Below are 15,339 nucleotides of genomic sequence, written 5' to 3'. Positions count from 1 at the left end.
CTCTTGTTAACACAGGTGTGAGTTTTGACGAGGACAAGGCTGGAGATCCCTCTGTCATGCTGATTGAGTTTGAATAACAGACTGGAAGCTTCAAAAGGAGGGTGGTGCTTGGAATCATTTGTCTTCTTCTGTCAACCATGGTTACCTGCAAGGAAACACGTGCCGCCATCATCGCTTTGCACAAAAAGGGCTTCACAGGCAAGGATATTGCTGCCAGTAAGATTGCACCTAAATCAACCATTTATCGGATCACCAAGAACTACAAGGAGAGCGGTTCAATTGTTGTGAAGAAGGCTTCAGGGCACCAAAGAAAGTCCAGCAAGCGCCAGGACCGTCTCCTAAAGTTGATTCAGCTGCGGGATCGGGGCACCACCAGTACAGAGCTTGCTCAGGAATGGCAGCAGGCAGGTGTGAGTGCATCTGCACGCACAGTGAGGCGAATACTTTTGGAGGATGGCCTGGTGTCAAGAAGGGCAGCAAAGAAGCCACCTCTCCAGGAAAAACATCAGGGACAGACTGATATTCTGCAAAAGGTACAGGGATTGGATGGCTGAGGACTGGGGTAAAGTCATTTTCTCTGATGAATCCCCTTTCCTTTTGTTTGGGGCATCCGGAAAAAAGCTTGTCCGGAGAAGACAAGGTGAGCGCTACCATCAGTCCTGTGTCATGCCAACAGTAAAGCATCCTGAGACCATTCATGTGTGGGGTTGCTTCTCAGCCAAGGGAGTGGGCTCACTCACAATTTTGCCTAAGAACACAGCCATGAATAAAGAATGGTACCAACACATTCTCAGAGAGCAACTTCTCCCAACCATCCAGGAACAGTTTGGTGACGAACAATGCCCTTTCCAGCATGATGGAGCACCTTGACATAAGGAAAAAGTGATAACTAAGTGGCTCGGGGAACAAAACATTGATATTTTGGGTCCATGGCCAGGAAACTCCCCAGACCTTAATCCCATTGAGAACTTGTGGTCAATCATCAAGAGGCAGGTGGACAAAAAAAAAAAACGAATTCTGACAAACTCCAAGCATTGATTATGCAAGAATGGGCCAACACTGCAAATATTGACTCTCTGCATCAACTTCATGTGATTGTCAATATAAGCCTTTGACACTTATGAAATGCTTGTAATTATACTTCAGTATTCCATAGTAACATCTGACAAAAATATCTAAAGACACTGAAGCAGCAAACTTTGTGAAAATTTATATTTGTGTCATTGAAAACTTTTGGACACGACTGTACAGCCTCATTTTAAAATGTATTCAATAAAAAAAAAATGTATTCAATCTATACACAATACCCCTTAATGAGAAAGCTAAAACAGTTTTTTAGAACATTTTGCAAATGTATAGAAAAAAACTGAAATATCACATTTATGCAAGTTCAGACCCTTTACTCAGTAATTTGTTGAAGCAGCTTTGGCAGCGATTACAGCCTCTAGTTTTCTTGTGTATGACGCTACAAGCTTGGCACACCTGTATTTGGGGAGTTTCTCCCATTATTCTCTGAAGATCCTCTCAAGCTCTGTCAGGTTGAATGGGGAGCGTCGCTGCACAGCTATTTTCAGGTCTCCCCAGAGAAGCCACTCCTGAATTGTCTTGGCTGTGTGCTTAGGGTCGTTGTCCTGTTGGAAGGTGAAACCTTCGCCCTAGTCTGAGGTCCTGAGTTCTCTGGAGCAGGTTTTCATCAAGGATCTCTCAGTACATTGCTCCATTCATTCTCTCAATCCTGACTAGTCTCCCAGTCCCTGCAGCTGAAAACATCCCCACAGCATGATGCTGCCATCACCATGCTTCACCGTAGGGATTGTGCCAAGTTTCCTTCAGACTTGAAGCTTGGCATTCAGGCCAAAGAGTTCAATCTTGGTTTCATCAGACCAGAGAATCTTGTTACTTATGGTATAAGAGTCCTTTAGGTGCCTTTTGGCAAACTCCAAGCGGGCTGTCATTTGCCTTGTACTGACGAGTGGCTCCCGTCTGACCACTAGCATAAAGGCCTGATTGGTGGAGTGCTGCAGAGATGGTTGTCGTTCTGGAAGGTTCTCCCATCCCCGCAGAGGAACTCTAGAGCTCTGTTATAGTTACCATCGGGTTTTTGGTCACCTCCCTGACCAAGGCCCTTCTCCCACGATTGCTCAGTTTGGCCGGGCGGCCAGCTCCAGGAAGAATCTTGGTGGTTCCAAAGAATGATGGAGGCCAATGTGTTCTTGGGGACCTTCAATGCTGCAGAAATGTTTTGGTACCCTTCCCCAGATCTGTGCCTCTACAAAATCCTGTCTTGGAGCTCTACGGACAATTCCGTCAACCTCATGGCTTGGATTTTGCTCTGACATGCATTGTCAACTGTGGGACCGTATATAACAGGTGTGTGCCTTTCCAAATCATGTCCAATCAATTGAATTTACCACAGGGGGACTCCAATCAAGTTGTAAAAACATCTCAAGGATCATACATGGAAACAGGATAAACCTGAGCTCAATTTCAAGTCTCATATCAAAGGGTCTGAATACTTGTGTAAATTCTTATTTTTTATCTTTAATACATTTGCAAACATTTCTAAAAACCTGTTTACACTTTGCCATTATGGGGTATTGTGTGTATTTTGATAAGGCTGTAACATAACAAAATGTGGAAAAAGGGAAGGGGTCTGTCATGGATTCCCCTGTACTGCTGCTCATTCCATGCATTTACAGTGTAAGGAGGATCATAGCTATATTCAATAAAATTCAAGAGTAGATATAAAACCTGTTTAACCCTTTATCATAGTTGGTATCTTGATGGATTTGTCCAAAATTGTGTGACATGAAACATTACTTTTCTGTCCTTGCATTTATGGCAGTGTAAGTTGTCATTATATCATACATTAAGCATTATTCACTTAAATTAGACATTGAACTTGAACCCTGTAAGAATCCTGGATCTAGCCATTGTCTTACAACTACACAAACAGTAATAATGATACTTGGAACAGAGAAGTTTTACATGACTCGATCAAACTAAAGTTAACATAGAACATTCATCTGCAGGCACAGTACTCAATTAGTATCAATGCTCTCGGTTCCACAGTAACAACATGAAGTAATGCCTTTGATAAATGTTATATAATGGTATGACATTATATCATGCATAATAGCTGTTGGACAGTCCTTATGTTATGGGGTAAAAACAGTTCATGGGCACACAAAACCCAAGTGATCTTTCTAACCGAAAGAGTCACCTTACTTTGATACTTAAAACCTAAATCGATACTGTCATTAATGTGGTTCTTCAATAATTATGCATAATACTTGTTGGATGAGCATTTGATTTGGTGTCCAGCTGATAAATTATGCCATGATATTTTCACACATCGGATCTAGGAAGGAAGTTTCCGAATGACAGTCAAGTGACGAACAGCTGTTGTGATAGTGCATGCCATGCAACAGCCCGAATTCTGGAAAAAAGGTATTCGAGAGGAATGTCAAGAATATTTTGGTGTCTCATTCGTGTAGCCTGAAGACAGTTGTGCCTGGATCCACTTTGGATGTAATATCCCTGGTGAATTGATGTTGATCATCTGTTGTTGTCTGCTTGATTTATAGCAGGGTCTCGTTAGATTTAACAGAGAAATCACTAAGGTACTGAGTTAATGTTTTCATATGTTTTTGTGCCTCGGATTGGACTCCGAGTCTACTGTGCACAATTGTTTTGGATGAACCATTGCACAACACCCAATGCTACTCCTATTAATTATTCTGGAGATAATGACAAATTACATAGCCTAGTGGGCTTATTCACAACATGATCTGGTAATGAAATAACATGACAAATACATGTCACGTATACTCCCTCTCCAGCGCTCGAGGTCAACAGGCTGCTCATTATTACGCACACCTGTCACCATCGTTACGTGCACCAGCACCTCACCAGCACCTCACCAGACTCCATCACCTGCCTGATTACCTTTCCTATATATACACACACACGTCACTGCCTTTGGTTCTTTCTCTAGGCGTTATTGTTTCTGTTCCAGTGTTCATGGCTGTACGCTATCCGTGTTTCTTGTTTTGTTCTATGTTAATGTATTTATTAACTACGCTCCCTAAACTTGCTTCCCGACTCCCAGCATACACGTTACAGAATAACTCCTGACCAAAGGGAAGCATCAGGGACTGTTTATTTATTAGGGTAGGTGATGTCAGGTCCGGGTGTCGCAACCGGGGTTCCTGTGCCTCAGCAGAAGCGACCGGCCCCCAGGACCATCCCTCTGGTCGGAGTCCTGCGCCTGGAGCCACACATCAGGGAGAGGTTACTGTCAGGTATACTCCCTCTCCGGCGCTCGAGGTCACCAGGCTGCTCATTATTATGCACACCTGTCACCATCGTTACTCGCACCATCGCCTCATCAGATTCACCTGGAGGGGGAGTGGGAGTAGACTTGACAGTCCTAAAAGTGCATTGAAATTACTTAGGAACTGTGCACACTTTGAAGACAACAGTTAGACCGTCAAGAATTTGAGAAATAATAGAAAATAACATGAGTAATAAATACAATGAGTAACGATAACTTGACTATATACACTGGGTACAAGTATTGAGTCGATGTGCAGGGGTACAAGTTAATTGAGGTAGATACAGTATGTACATACTAACTAGGGATAAAGTGACTTAGGATAGCTAAAAAAGTAGCAACCACATATGAGATGAGTCAAAAAGTTTGTGGGAAAAAAAGGTCTGTGGTTAACTATTTAAATAACTATTCATCAGCAGTCTCATGGCTTGGGGGTAGAAGGTGTTTTTGGGAGCAGCCCGACAGGAAGTCCAAGAGTCAGTTGCAGTGGAAGGTGTTCAGTCCCAGGGTCCTGAACTTAGTGATGAGGTTGGAGGGCACTATGGTATTGATTACTGAGCTGTAGTCAATGAAAAGCATTCTCACATAGATGTTCCTTTTGTCCAGGAGGGAGAGGGCAGTGTGGAGTGTAATAGAGATTGCATCATCTGTGGATCTGTTGTGGTATGTTAATGGGTGAGTCCAGTGTGTCTAGGATGATGATGATGTGAGCCATGACCAGCCTATCAAAGCATTTCATGACTACAAATGTGAGTGCTACGGGCGATAGTCATTTAGATGGGTTACCTTCACGTTCTTGGGCACAGGGACTATGGTGGTCTGCTTGAAACATGTAGGTATTACAGACTGGGTCAGGGAGTGGTTTTCAAGACACATTCATTTTAGTCATTTAAACAGATGCACTTATCCAGCTTGACCACACAGGCTCCCGAGTGGCGCAGCAGTCTAAGGCACTGTATTTCAGTGCTAGAGGTGTCACTACAGACCCTGGTTCAATTCCAGGCTTTAGTTGGGAGTCCCATAGGGCGGTGCACAATTGTCCCAGTGTCGTCTGGGGTAGGCCGTCATTGTAAAATACAAATTTGTTCTTAACTGGCTTGCCTAGTTAAATAAAATACAATTGACTTACAGTAGTGAGTAAAACATTTTCATATCTGTTCGTACTGGTCCCCCATGAGAATCAACCCCACAACCCTGGAGTTGTAAGTGCCATGCTCTACCAACTGAGTCACACAGGACTTGCCAGCTGCTCAGCGCATTGTAACAGTTTTGACTTGAGGTTATTGTTTGTAAGGGTGCCAGGTAGGTTGTGCCTACCAGAGAAAATATTGATGTCTCCTTTTTGTTTGAGGGAATGAGTCCTGTCTGGTCCATCAAGTCTACACCAATACAAAGGACTCAGTTAAGAAAGGCAGTATAGAAATACACTTTTCAGAAACCTTTAAAACATTGACAATAACTTCAAAACTGTTCTTTTGTGTGGGTTGTATTACCAACATAAATCATCACACACATAATAAATCAAACAATGAGCTTTGGTTCCTCAAGAAAACTTCTGTACGTCGGGCCTAAGAGTCCAGCCCGGTAAAGGAGTGTAGCATAAACCCAGTCTCAATCATACACTCACAATATCAAACTCTTTAACCACACAACCATAAAAGTATCAAATCTCAGTAGTCTTTAACTACAACTGACCACAAATCAGCACGGTATAAATCACACTCAAACAAATGAAATACCGTATGCAACAAAAGTTGTGGTCTGTCAGGAAATCCAATCCGCCAACAGATCTCCTGCTGAGAAAGGCCACAACGAAACAGCGGAGACCAACTGAGATGTGTAGTCCAAAGGAAAACATGAGTGGATCCGATCCTGGTTAAACTTGAGACAAGGCTACAAAGCTCACTTTTAAATACAACAAAAAAAACGGAGTAAAGAAGCTTCGGAACTGAGGGTTGAACACTCCTCATTCGCACCACCATCACAACCCTCTTTTGCGCAGCTGATGCTGGCTATTTAATTGGGAATTAAAGGGGAAGCGCCCTATTGGAAAGAGAAGCACAGACGGTTCAGACAAATTCAGGGCCGTCACAGTATACTCTGAGTACGTGTCCTGGTAATCTGTCTGGCCCCGCGAATCTGTCTGGCCTCCTAAATGTCTGGCCCAGCTGCGGTCTTACTCACATCGGCTACGGAGAGCGAGATAACACAGTCATCCATAACGCAACATTTGTTGTGACAAAACCATCAACCTTTTCTCAATATAGGGGGTGCTGTTTCAACGTTAGCATTTATCGTCTCCAAATTAAACTGCCTCATACTCAATTCTTGCTCGTACAATATGCATATTATTATTACTATTGGATAGAAAACAATCTCTAGTTTCTAAAACCGTTTGAATTATGTCTGTGGGTGAACCAGAACTCTTTCTACAGCGAAACTCATGACAGGACATGCGAAGGTCTGAAAAATAGTCTCTGATCTCGGATCAGTTGAAAACTCTGTGTGTGCTCTATGGCTTGACATGAACTGCACCCGCCTTCCCCTGGATGTCAGTAACCAATGAGAAGTGGAATGGTGTCTCTACGTGTTTGTCAGAGTTTATAAAAGGGAATGGAGTGAGATGACCCTTCCTTTTGACGCTCGCCAGGACGCAAGGGAGGACATCAGAATCGCATGCTCAAAAGCTCTCGTTATTGATCAAAGATCTATCCGTCTGTGATTTAGTTCGATATAGGTGTTAGAAACATCATAACGAAGTTATTTGAAACCGATTTATATCAGTTTATGCGAGTATATTGCTATTTTTCTGAATTTCCTTAGTATTGCGTTTGACGATTTGGGCATGTGTGTGCCGTGTAGCTATCGTTAGCTGCTAGTTCTGAAGTTGAGGAGGTCGTTTTACAACAAAGCAACGATACTTTTGGACAAAGGACACATTGCCCAAGATACTGATGGAAGCTCGTCCAAAAGTAAGAGTTATTTATGATTTTATTCCGTATTTATGTGGAAAAATGTAAACGCAGTTGTCAGCCATTTTTTGCGGCACTAGTCTGGCTGTAACTCACAATGTATGTCTAGTAACGTAAATTTTAAAAATCTAAATCAGCGGTTGCATTAATAACCAATGCATCTTTCATTAGCTGTCCAACCTGTATTTTTTTAGTCAATCTAATCGATAAATAATCGTAATCATAGGTGCCTTTCCAAGATGGCGCCGGCCCGAATGCATGCCATGTTTTGACAGATTACATTGCATAACCAAGATTTGTGATGCTAAATATGCACATTTTTGAACAAACTCTATATGCATTGTGTAATATGATGTTACAGGACTGTCATCTGAAGGATTCTGAGAAGGTTAGTGAAAAAATTAATATATTTTGGTGGCGATAACGTTATCGCCCCCTTTGCCTTGATTTAATGCTGGGGTGATGTTAGCTCATGTGGTATGCTAATATAACGATATATTGTGTTTTCGCTGTAAAACACTTAGAAAATCTGAAATATTGTCTGGATTCACAAGATCTGTGTCTTTCGATTGCTGTAGGCTGTGTATTTTTCAGAAATGTTTTAGGATGAGTATTTTGGTAATTGACGTCGGTCTCTGTAATTATTCCGGCTGCTTCCAACGCTATTTCAGATTGCAGCTGCAATGTACAACTGTGACTTATTCCTGAAAAATGCAAATATTTCTAAAAAAACATATCCTATACCATAAATATGTTATCAGACTGTCATCTTATGAAGTTGTTTCTTGGTTAGTGGCTATATATATCTTTATTTAGTCGAATTAGTGATAGCTACTGATGCAGGAAAAAAATGGTGGAGAAAAAAAGTTGTGTCCTTTGCTATCGTGGTTAGCTAATAGATTTACATATTGTGTCTTCCCTGTAAAACACTTAGAAAATCTGAAATATTGTCTGGATTCACAAGATCTGTGTCTTTCGATTGCTGTATGCTGTGTATTTTTCAGAAATGTTTTAGGATGAGTATTTTGGTAATTGACGTCGGTCTCTGTAATTATTCCGGCTGCTTCCAACGCTATTTCAGATTGCAGCTGCAATGTAGAAATGTGATTTATACCTGAAAAATGCAAATTTTTCTAAAAAAACTTATCCTATACCATAAATATGTTATCAGACTGTCATCTTATGAAGTTGTTTCTTGGTTAGTGGCTATATATATCTTTATTTAGTCGAAATTGTGATAGCTGCCCATGGTGGAGAAAAGAAAGTTGTGTCTTTTGCTATCGTGGTTAGCTAATAGATTTACATATTGTGTCTTCCCTGTAAAACATTTTAAAAATCAGAAATGATGGCTGGATTCACAAGATCTGTATCTTTCATCTGGTGTCTTGGACTTGTGATTTAATGATATTTAGATGCTTGTATTTACTTGTGACGCTATGCTAGGCTATGCTAGTCAGCTTTTTTACTGTGGGGGGTGCTCCCGGATCCGGGATGAGTACCAAGTAAAAGTTAAAATGCAATGAAAACCCATTTAACTTATTTTTTTATTCGGTACATGGGAATTTATCCGCAAAAGTTATTTTTACGTGCACAATCATCATGCACAGTCTTTTATCCACAACAAGTCAATTTGATGGAAATACATCTCCGGTGGGAAAATGCGCATATTGTCTTGATACAGATTTGAGAACTTTCACATGAAAATCTGTCGACAATTGGATAGAAACCTAGCTAGTAAGGGGCTTTTTGAGCTCTCCTAGTTGTGCCATTGAGGAACTAGAACAAGCACACAAAGTTTGTCGTTATTTTGTTTGGAACACAGCCCTGAATCCCCGCCATCACACAATTACTGTTGTGGTTTACGGAATCCAAAAACAGTCCATTATAAATCGCAATCTGGGTCAGGTGGGCATCATTTGAAAGGGCTACAATGAGACCTGCATTCTCCATTCAAAATGGGTTGTGATTTTTACACTGCTGCCTTAATGAAGTAAGCACTTTTCTCTCATTTTACCCACTCTACCTACTCACTATTGTTTTGACAATATCGCAATATTATTTCTGCACTAGTTTGATATGCCTGCACCGAAATTCCAGTATTTTTCCTTCATAGTTTGTACTCCATCTCCTCCTTAAATAGGGAGGCAATTATTTTTTTTGCACTTTTATTTCCATGTCTGATCAAAACTCATTTTCTCAGGGCTCTCTCTTGTCCCTCTGCAGCAGTAATATGTTTAGAACATCGATTTGTAATAAAATCACAGTATGGAATCCCAATACATATAGAATCGTGAGAATCCCAATACATATCGAATTGGCACATAAGTATTGTGATAATATTGTTTCATGAGGTCCTTGGCAATTGCAAGCCCTACCCTACCCCCCCTTTTCCTTCACTGTTTCTCACTCTCCACTCCCCCCCCCCCCCCTCTCTCTCCCCTCTCTCTCCCTCTCTCTATCTCCCCCCTCTCCCCTATATCGCTCTCTCTCTCTTTGCGTCACAGTCCAAAAGAACAATACAGCATGCTTGTTTACATAATTGTGTGAAAATTTCACAGACAAATATGCACAGGGTTAGAATGTGGTTTTAGCTGTGGGCCTCGAGCCCAGTTGGATGACTTTGGGTCCCTGGGCGTCTTAACATTTCACCACCAGCTGGGTAAATAAGATCTCATTACTGGTTATTGACTTAGCTGTTTTCCCAGCGAGGCAACAGACTCCCTAAATTTTTTGGGCTTTAAAGCCATGAGGAAAGAGACACAATGTCTTCTATTGGTCTAGTACTAATCGCTCTCAGCTAAAGAATCCGTCTCTCTGGGGCTGGCTGTTCACTTTAGCAGGTTCTCCTGTCTTCTCCTGCCTCCTGCCACAACCTCCGTCATCCCGCTAATACTGGTCCTTAGTGTTCCTTGCTTTTGGATAAATGTCATGCCAAGTTTTACATGTTTATAAAATGGCTGTTCTCACTGTATTGTGAAACACTAAGTATTTTCTGTTGCCTTTTTGTTCAGTCAGAAGAGAATAAGACATATCAAACATCATATGCACAGAAGTTGAATAGTCTTAAAATAAAGCCATAGCAGACACCTTTATCAACAGCAACTTACAGTCATGCACGCATGCATTTTCCATACTGGTGGTCCCAGGATTTGAACCCACTACCCTGGCGTTGCAAGTGCCATGCTCTACCAATTGAGCTACAAACAATCTTGCAGTTGGTGTGAATTTTTCTCCCCATATTTTCTTCTTGGTTCATAGTCAACTCTGTTGTATCAGCTTCACAGTATTTTTCCAGCGTGCCATACTTAGCTATTCTGGGCCTGATGTTGTGGATGAGGGTCTCTGACGTCTCTCTGACAATAGTTTGGAGAGTTGAGAGTGAGGTCAGCGCCGCCTTTAACTCGTTACCCGCTGCCAGGGATTAGAGCACTTCAAAAGGGGGATCCGTGGAGCAGAGCAAGGGCAATGCCCTTCTGCATTCTGGGTAAGCGTTATGTGATTCAAAGGGTGTAATCTCCCAGGTTAGTCATAAAAGACCTACCCCAGGGCAGCTTAGAGATACACAGAGAAGACAAAAACATCTTCCAGATTACGCAACCGTTTCCACATAGGCTATTTCATTCTGTCTTCTTCCCACGATACATATTAGGAGTTGATTACAGATAGAAATGATATGTTTTCTATAAATTATCTTAGGAATTAGATCATGGTTAACTCAAAACTTAAAGTTGACTTTGACTTTAAGTCCCTTTTTCAGTGCCCTTTCAGTGCCTGTTTGTCTGCCCTAAATAAATAGAGGTGTTGGAAGGTTCAGTTATACCTGAGGTTCTTTGTGACCTGTGCAGTCATCATTAAAGAGCGACTGAACACACCAATACTGCGTGTTTTTCTGTTGCTCATTAAGAAAATTTTGATTTCAATCTTGGGGGTGTGGTTTAATGTGACAGTTACTGATGTTTGTCCCCCAGGAGACAGCAATAACCCCATTCCAGTACATGAAACACCAACGTCATGCACAGATGCGAGCGACTCCTGGCTGCAGTAAGAAAGCCATCACCATCTGCACCCTTTCAACATAGCCTAGATTGACGTTTTTGGGGTTTTCATATGCTTAAAAGGACGTTTTGATTCTTGCTTAAACAGTCGCTAAGATTATATTTGATTGTGATCTTTGCAAAATAACTATTTTGGATGCAGCAGTTGTTAGCTCAAATGCTAACGCTCATATAGGCTGTAGCAAAAGCTAGCCAAAGAGACATTTTACTGGTTGAAATGTAAGTGTTTTTTTAAGTATAATGCAGTAAATTTGCAATGACAACACAAACATTATATTAAGTATGAAAATCATGCGAGCGTCACAATCCAATTATAATCCAAAAGTAGCGTGAAATGCACTCATATGCAACATGTAAATAGAGGCTTTTTTTCTATAAAACTCCCCCGTGTTCTGCCACCAATTTTGCGCTTTGCCCTCGTGCAGCAATGTTTGCAAACACAGAAAGGGGTTTATAGGAACAAAGCCAGTATCACTTCTTCAAAATAGTCTGAATTAATCTAAGATAATTTAAGAAGGTTTTAGTCACACAATTTTACATCTAACAAAGGTGTTTGGTGCAATATTTCTCAAGTAATAAAATGTGCGTGTTAAGTAAACAAAGTCCGATCTGCTGTGCTGCTGGGCAGGTCTGTCTCACTGTCTGTGTGTTCTGCAATATGCTTGGATAGAGCGCAGCTGTTTATCCCGTATTAGTAGGCAAGTGAGTATTGTTGAAATCAAAGCCCAAACCTCAAGTAGGCCTTGTACTCAAATCTCACAGAATTCTGACTTTATGACCAAAATGAACCTACTTGCTAATACCAGTCACATATGCCGTTTTCAATGAGAAGAGTTGGTTTTCGAGTTCAGTTCTGCTTTAAGGAGATAATCAAATGCACTGCTTCATTCTGTCTTTGAGTCCTGTTTCCACCTCTCATTCAACCTGACAGGTAACCCTGTGCCCTTTGACAGAGGGTATATCTGAATAAAAAAAAGATGTGGCTGCCTTAAAAAGCAAAGCACAACTTTAGAAACTGTTCATAACATTATTATTATTCTGGAACCTCTACTGCCAAAACTGTAAAAGCTACCAACACCAAAACATCTTTCAAACATCCAGACTACCACTGATCAGTTGGCCTGGCTACCTGAACTCCTTGCTCCGGCCAAACGTCACGCTCACAGACGTTAGTTTCTTCCTTAGTTTCTTCAATGAGTCTGGACATGAGTACCTCCACAACGATCTCTAGAATGGAAAAACATTCTAAACGTTCTGATTGGTCCCAGAAACCAATGGGTTGGGCCAGAGCCAGTCTAATAAAAAGCATGAGCTGGCGCACACCCCCAAAAGTTGGTAGAGGTAATGACTAATGGTGTGTAAACTGTAGGCTATAAAATAAATAAAGAGAGTCACACACTCTAGATACAAGCTCCCAGTAATTTATTGGGTAAACAACCAATGTTTCGACATCACTGTGCATTCTTCAGGGTCAGAGCCTGAATACACGTGGGTAAAGCGGAGGTTTGAAAATTCGTCATTGGCTTTGCTACTCTGATTGGTTAGAGATGATCCAATCGCTGAATACTTTGTTTTGTACAACACCCCTCATTTTGATGTTACCACAATGATGGCAGTCTTAGACTGAAGTACAGTGCATTCGGAAAGTATTCAGACCCTTTGACTTTTTCCACATTTTATGACATTAGTCTTTTTCTGAAATTGATTTAAAAAAAATAATCCTCATCAACCTACAGACAATACTCCATCATGACAAAGTGAAAACAGGTTTTTGAAATTTTAGCAAATTTATTACAAATAAAAATGAAATAACTTGTTTACATAAGTATTCAGACCCTTTGATATGAGACTCGAAATTGAGCTCAGGAGCATCCTGTTTCCATTAATTATCCTTGAGATGTTTCTACAACTTGATTGGTGTCCACCTGTGGTAAATTCAATTGACTGGACATAATTTGGAAAGGCACACACCTGTCCTGAGATAAGGTCCCACAGTTGACAGTGCATGTCAGAGCAAAAACCAAGCCATGAGGTCGAAGGAATTGTCCGTAGAGTTCCGAGACAGGATTGTGTAGAGGCACAGTTCTGGGGAAGGGTACCAAAAAATGACTGCAGCATTGAAGGTCCCCAAGAACACAGTGGCCTCCATCATTCTTAAATGAAAGAAGTTTGGAAAGAAGAGGGAAGCTGAGGGTTGGTATGTGGAATTGGAGACAAGTGGGAGTGGAGTTGCTGTGTGAGAGAGAGAATGATGGTCAAAAGATAAAGGGGGAAAAAAGTCAAAATAAAACATAATAAAAGTACATTTGAATGACACTAAGTGGCAGTGTTTTTACAACTAATGCTGTTTTTTTTCTTGGGGGTGGGGAATGAAATAAATTTTATTTATTTATTTATTTCCGGGGGGGGGTCTGTGGGAGGGGTCTCAAAAGGTTGAGGGACAGCTATTGGGGAACTGTGGGTGGATCTTGGAGGATTCGGGTTTCACAAGATTCTGATCATGAAAAAGGAAACTATGACATATATTTTATATCACTATCGTGCACACGCACCCTCACACATAAGGATGGCTCTGTTGCGGAAAGACTGATACATGTTTGATAGTGTCCTGATGCTGTATTGTTTGTCCTTCATGTTTGTCCTTCATCTAATACTTTAATGTTACCCCTTCCTTGTGTTTTGTAATAAATAATTTAATAAAAAAAAAATAATAATAATAATAATAAAAGACTCTTCCTAGAGCTGGCTGTCCGGCCAAACTGAGCAATAGGGGGAGAAGGGCCTTGGTCAGGGAGGTGACCAAGAACTCGATGGTCACTGACAGAGCTCTAGAGTTCCTCTGTGGAGATGGGAGAACCTTCCAGAACGACAACCATCCCTGCAGCATTCCACCAATCAGGCCTTTATGGTAGAGAGGCCAGACGGAAGCCACTCTAGTGTAAAAGGCAAATGACAGCCCGCTTGGAGTTTGCCAAAATGCACCTAAAGACTCTAAGACCATGAGAAACAAGTTCTTTGATCTGATGAAACCAAGATTGAACTCTTTGGCCTGAATGCCAAGCATCACGTCTGGAGAAAACTTGGCACCATCAAGTATGGTGGTGGCATGTTTTCAGCGGCAGGGACTGGGCAACTTGACAGAATCGATGCAAAGATAAGCAAAGCAAAGTACAGAGAGATACTTGATGAAAACCTTCCAGAGCACTCAGGACCTCAGACTGGGGCGAAGGTTCACCTTCCAACAGGACAACGAGCCTAAGCACACAGCCAAGACAACGCAGGAGTGGCTTCGGGACAAATCTCTGAATGTCCTTGACTGGCCCAGCCAGAGCCCGGACTTGAACCCGATCGAACATCCCTGGAGAGACCTGAAAATAGCTGTGCAGCATTGCTCCCCATCCAATCTGACAGACCTTGAGATGATCTGCATAGAAGAATGGGAGAATCTCCCCAAATACAGGTGTGCCAAGCTTGTAGCGTTATACCCAAGAAGACTTAATGCTGAATTTGCTGCTAAAGGTGCTTCAACAAAGTACTGAGTGAAGGGTCTGAAGACTTAAGTAAATGTGATATTTCAGTTTTTTTGTTTTAATAAATTACCAAAAATGTCTAAAAACCAGTTTTTGCTTTGTTATTATGGGATATTGTGTGTAGATTGATGAGGGGGAAAAACCATTAAATTAATTTTAGAATAAGGCTGTAACGTAACAAAATGTGAACAAATTCAAGGGGTCTGAATACTTTCCGAAGACACTGTAGGTATTCCTCTTGTCCAGATGGAATAGGGCAGTGTGCAGTGTGATGGTGATTGCATCGTCTGTGGATCTATTGTGAGCGGTATGCAAATTGAAGGGGGTCTAGGGTGTCATGTAAGGTGGAGGTGATATGATCCTTAACTAGCCCCTCAAAGAACTTCATGACAACAGAAGTGAATGCTTCAGGGCGATAGTTATTTAGTTCAGTTACCTTTGCTTTC

At 41.4% G+C, this 15,339-nt stretch overlaps 1 long non-coding RNA gene across 1 annotated transcript; it reads right to left on the bottom strand.

The window, feature by feature from the left end:
* Positions 1-4,145: 4,145 nt before the first annotated feature.
* On the bottom strand, positions 4,146-6,328 carry LOC139535637 (uncharacterized). The gene is made up of 3 exons (XR_011667169.1): positions 6,076-6,328; positions 5,654-5,715; positions 4,146-4,400 (listed from the first exon to the last, which is right to left on the bottom strand). It is a non-coding gene; the product is annotated as an uncharacterized lncRNA (long non-coding RNA).
* Between the last annotated feature and the right edge of the window lie 9,011 nt (positions 6,329-15,339).

Source organism: Salvelinus alpinus, chromosome 12 (genome assembly GCF_045679555.1).
Source record: "Salvelinus alpinus chromosome 12, SLU_Salpinus.1, whole genome shotgun sequence".
NCBI classification, from domain to species: domain Eukaryota; kingdom Metazoa; phylum Chordata; class Actinopteri; order Salmoniformes; family Salmonidae; genus Salvelinus; species Salvelinus alpinus.
Note: the sequence above shows the minus strand (reverse complement) of the source record. Positions and strands in the feature narration are given on the sequence as shown.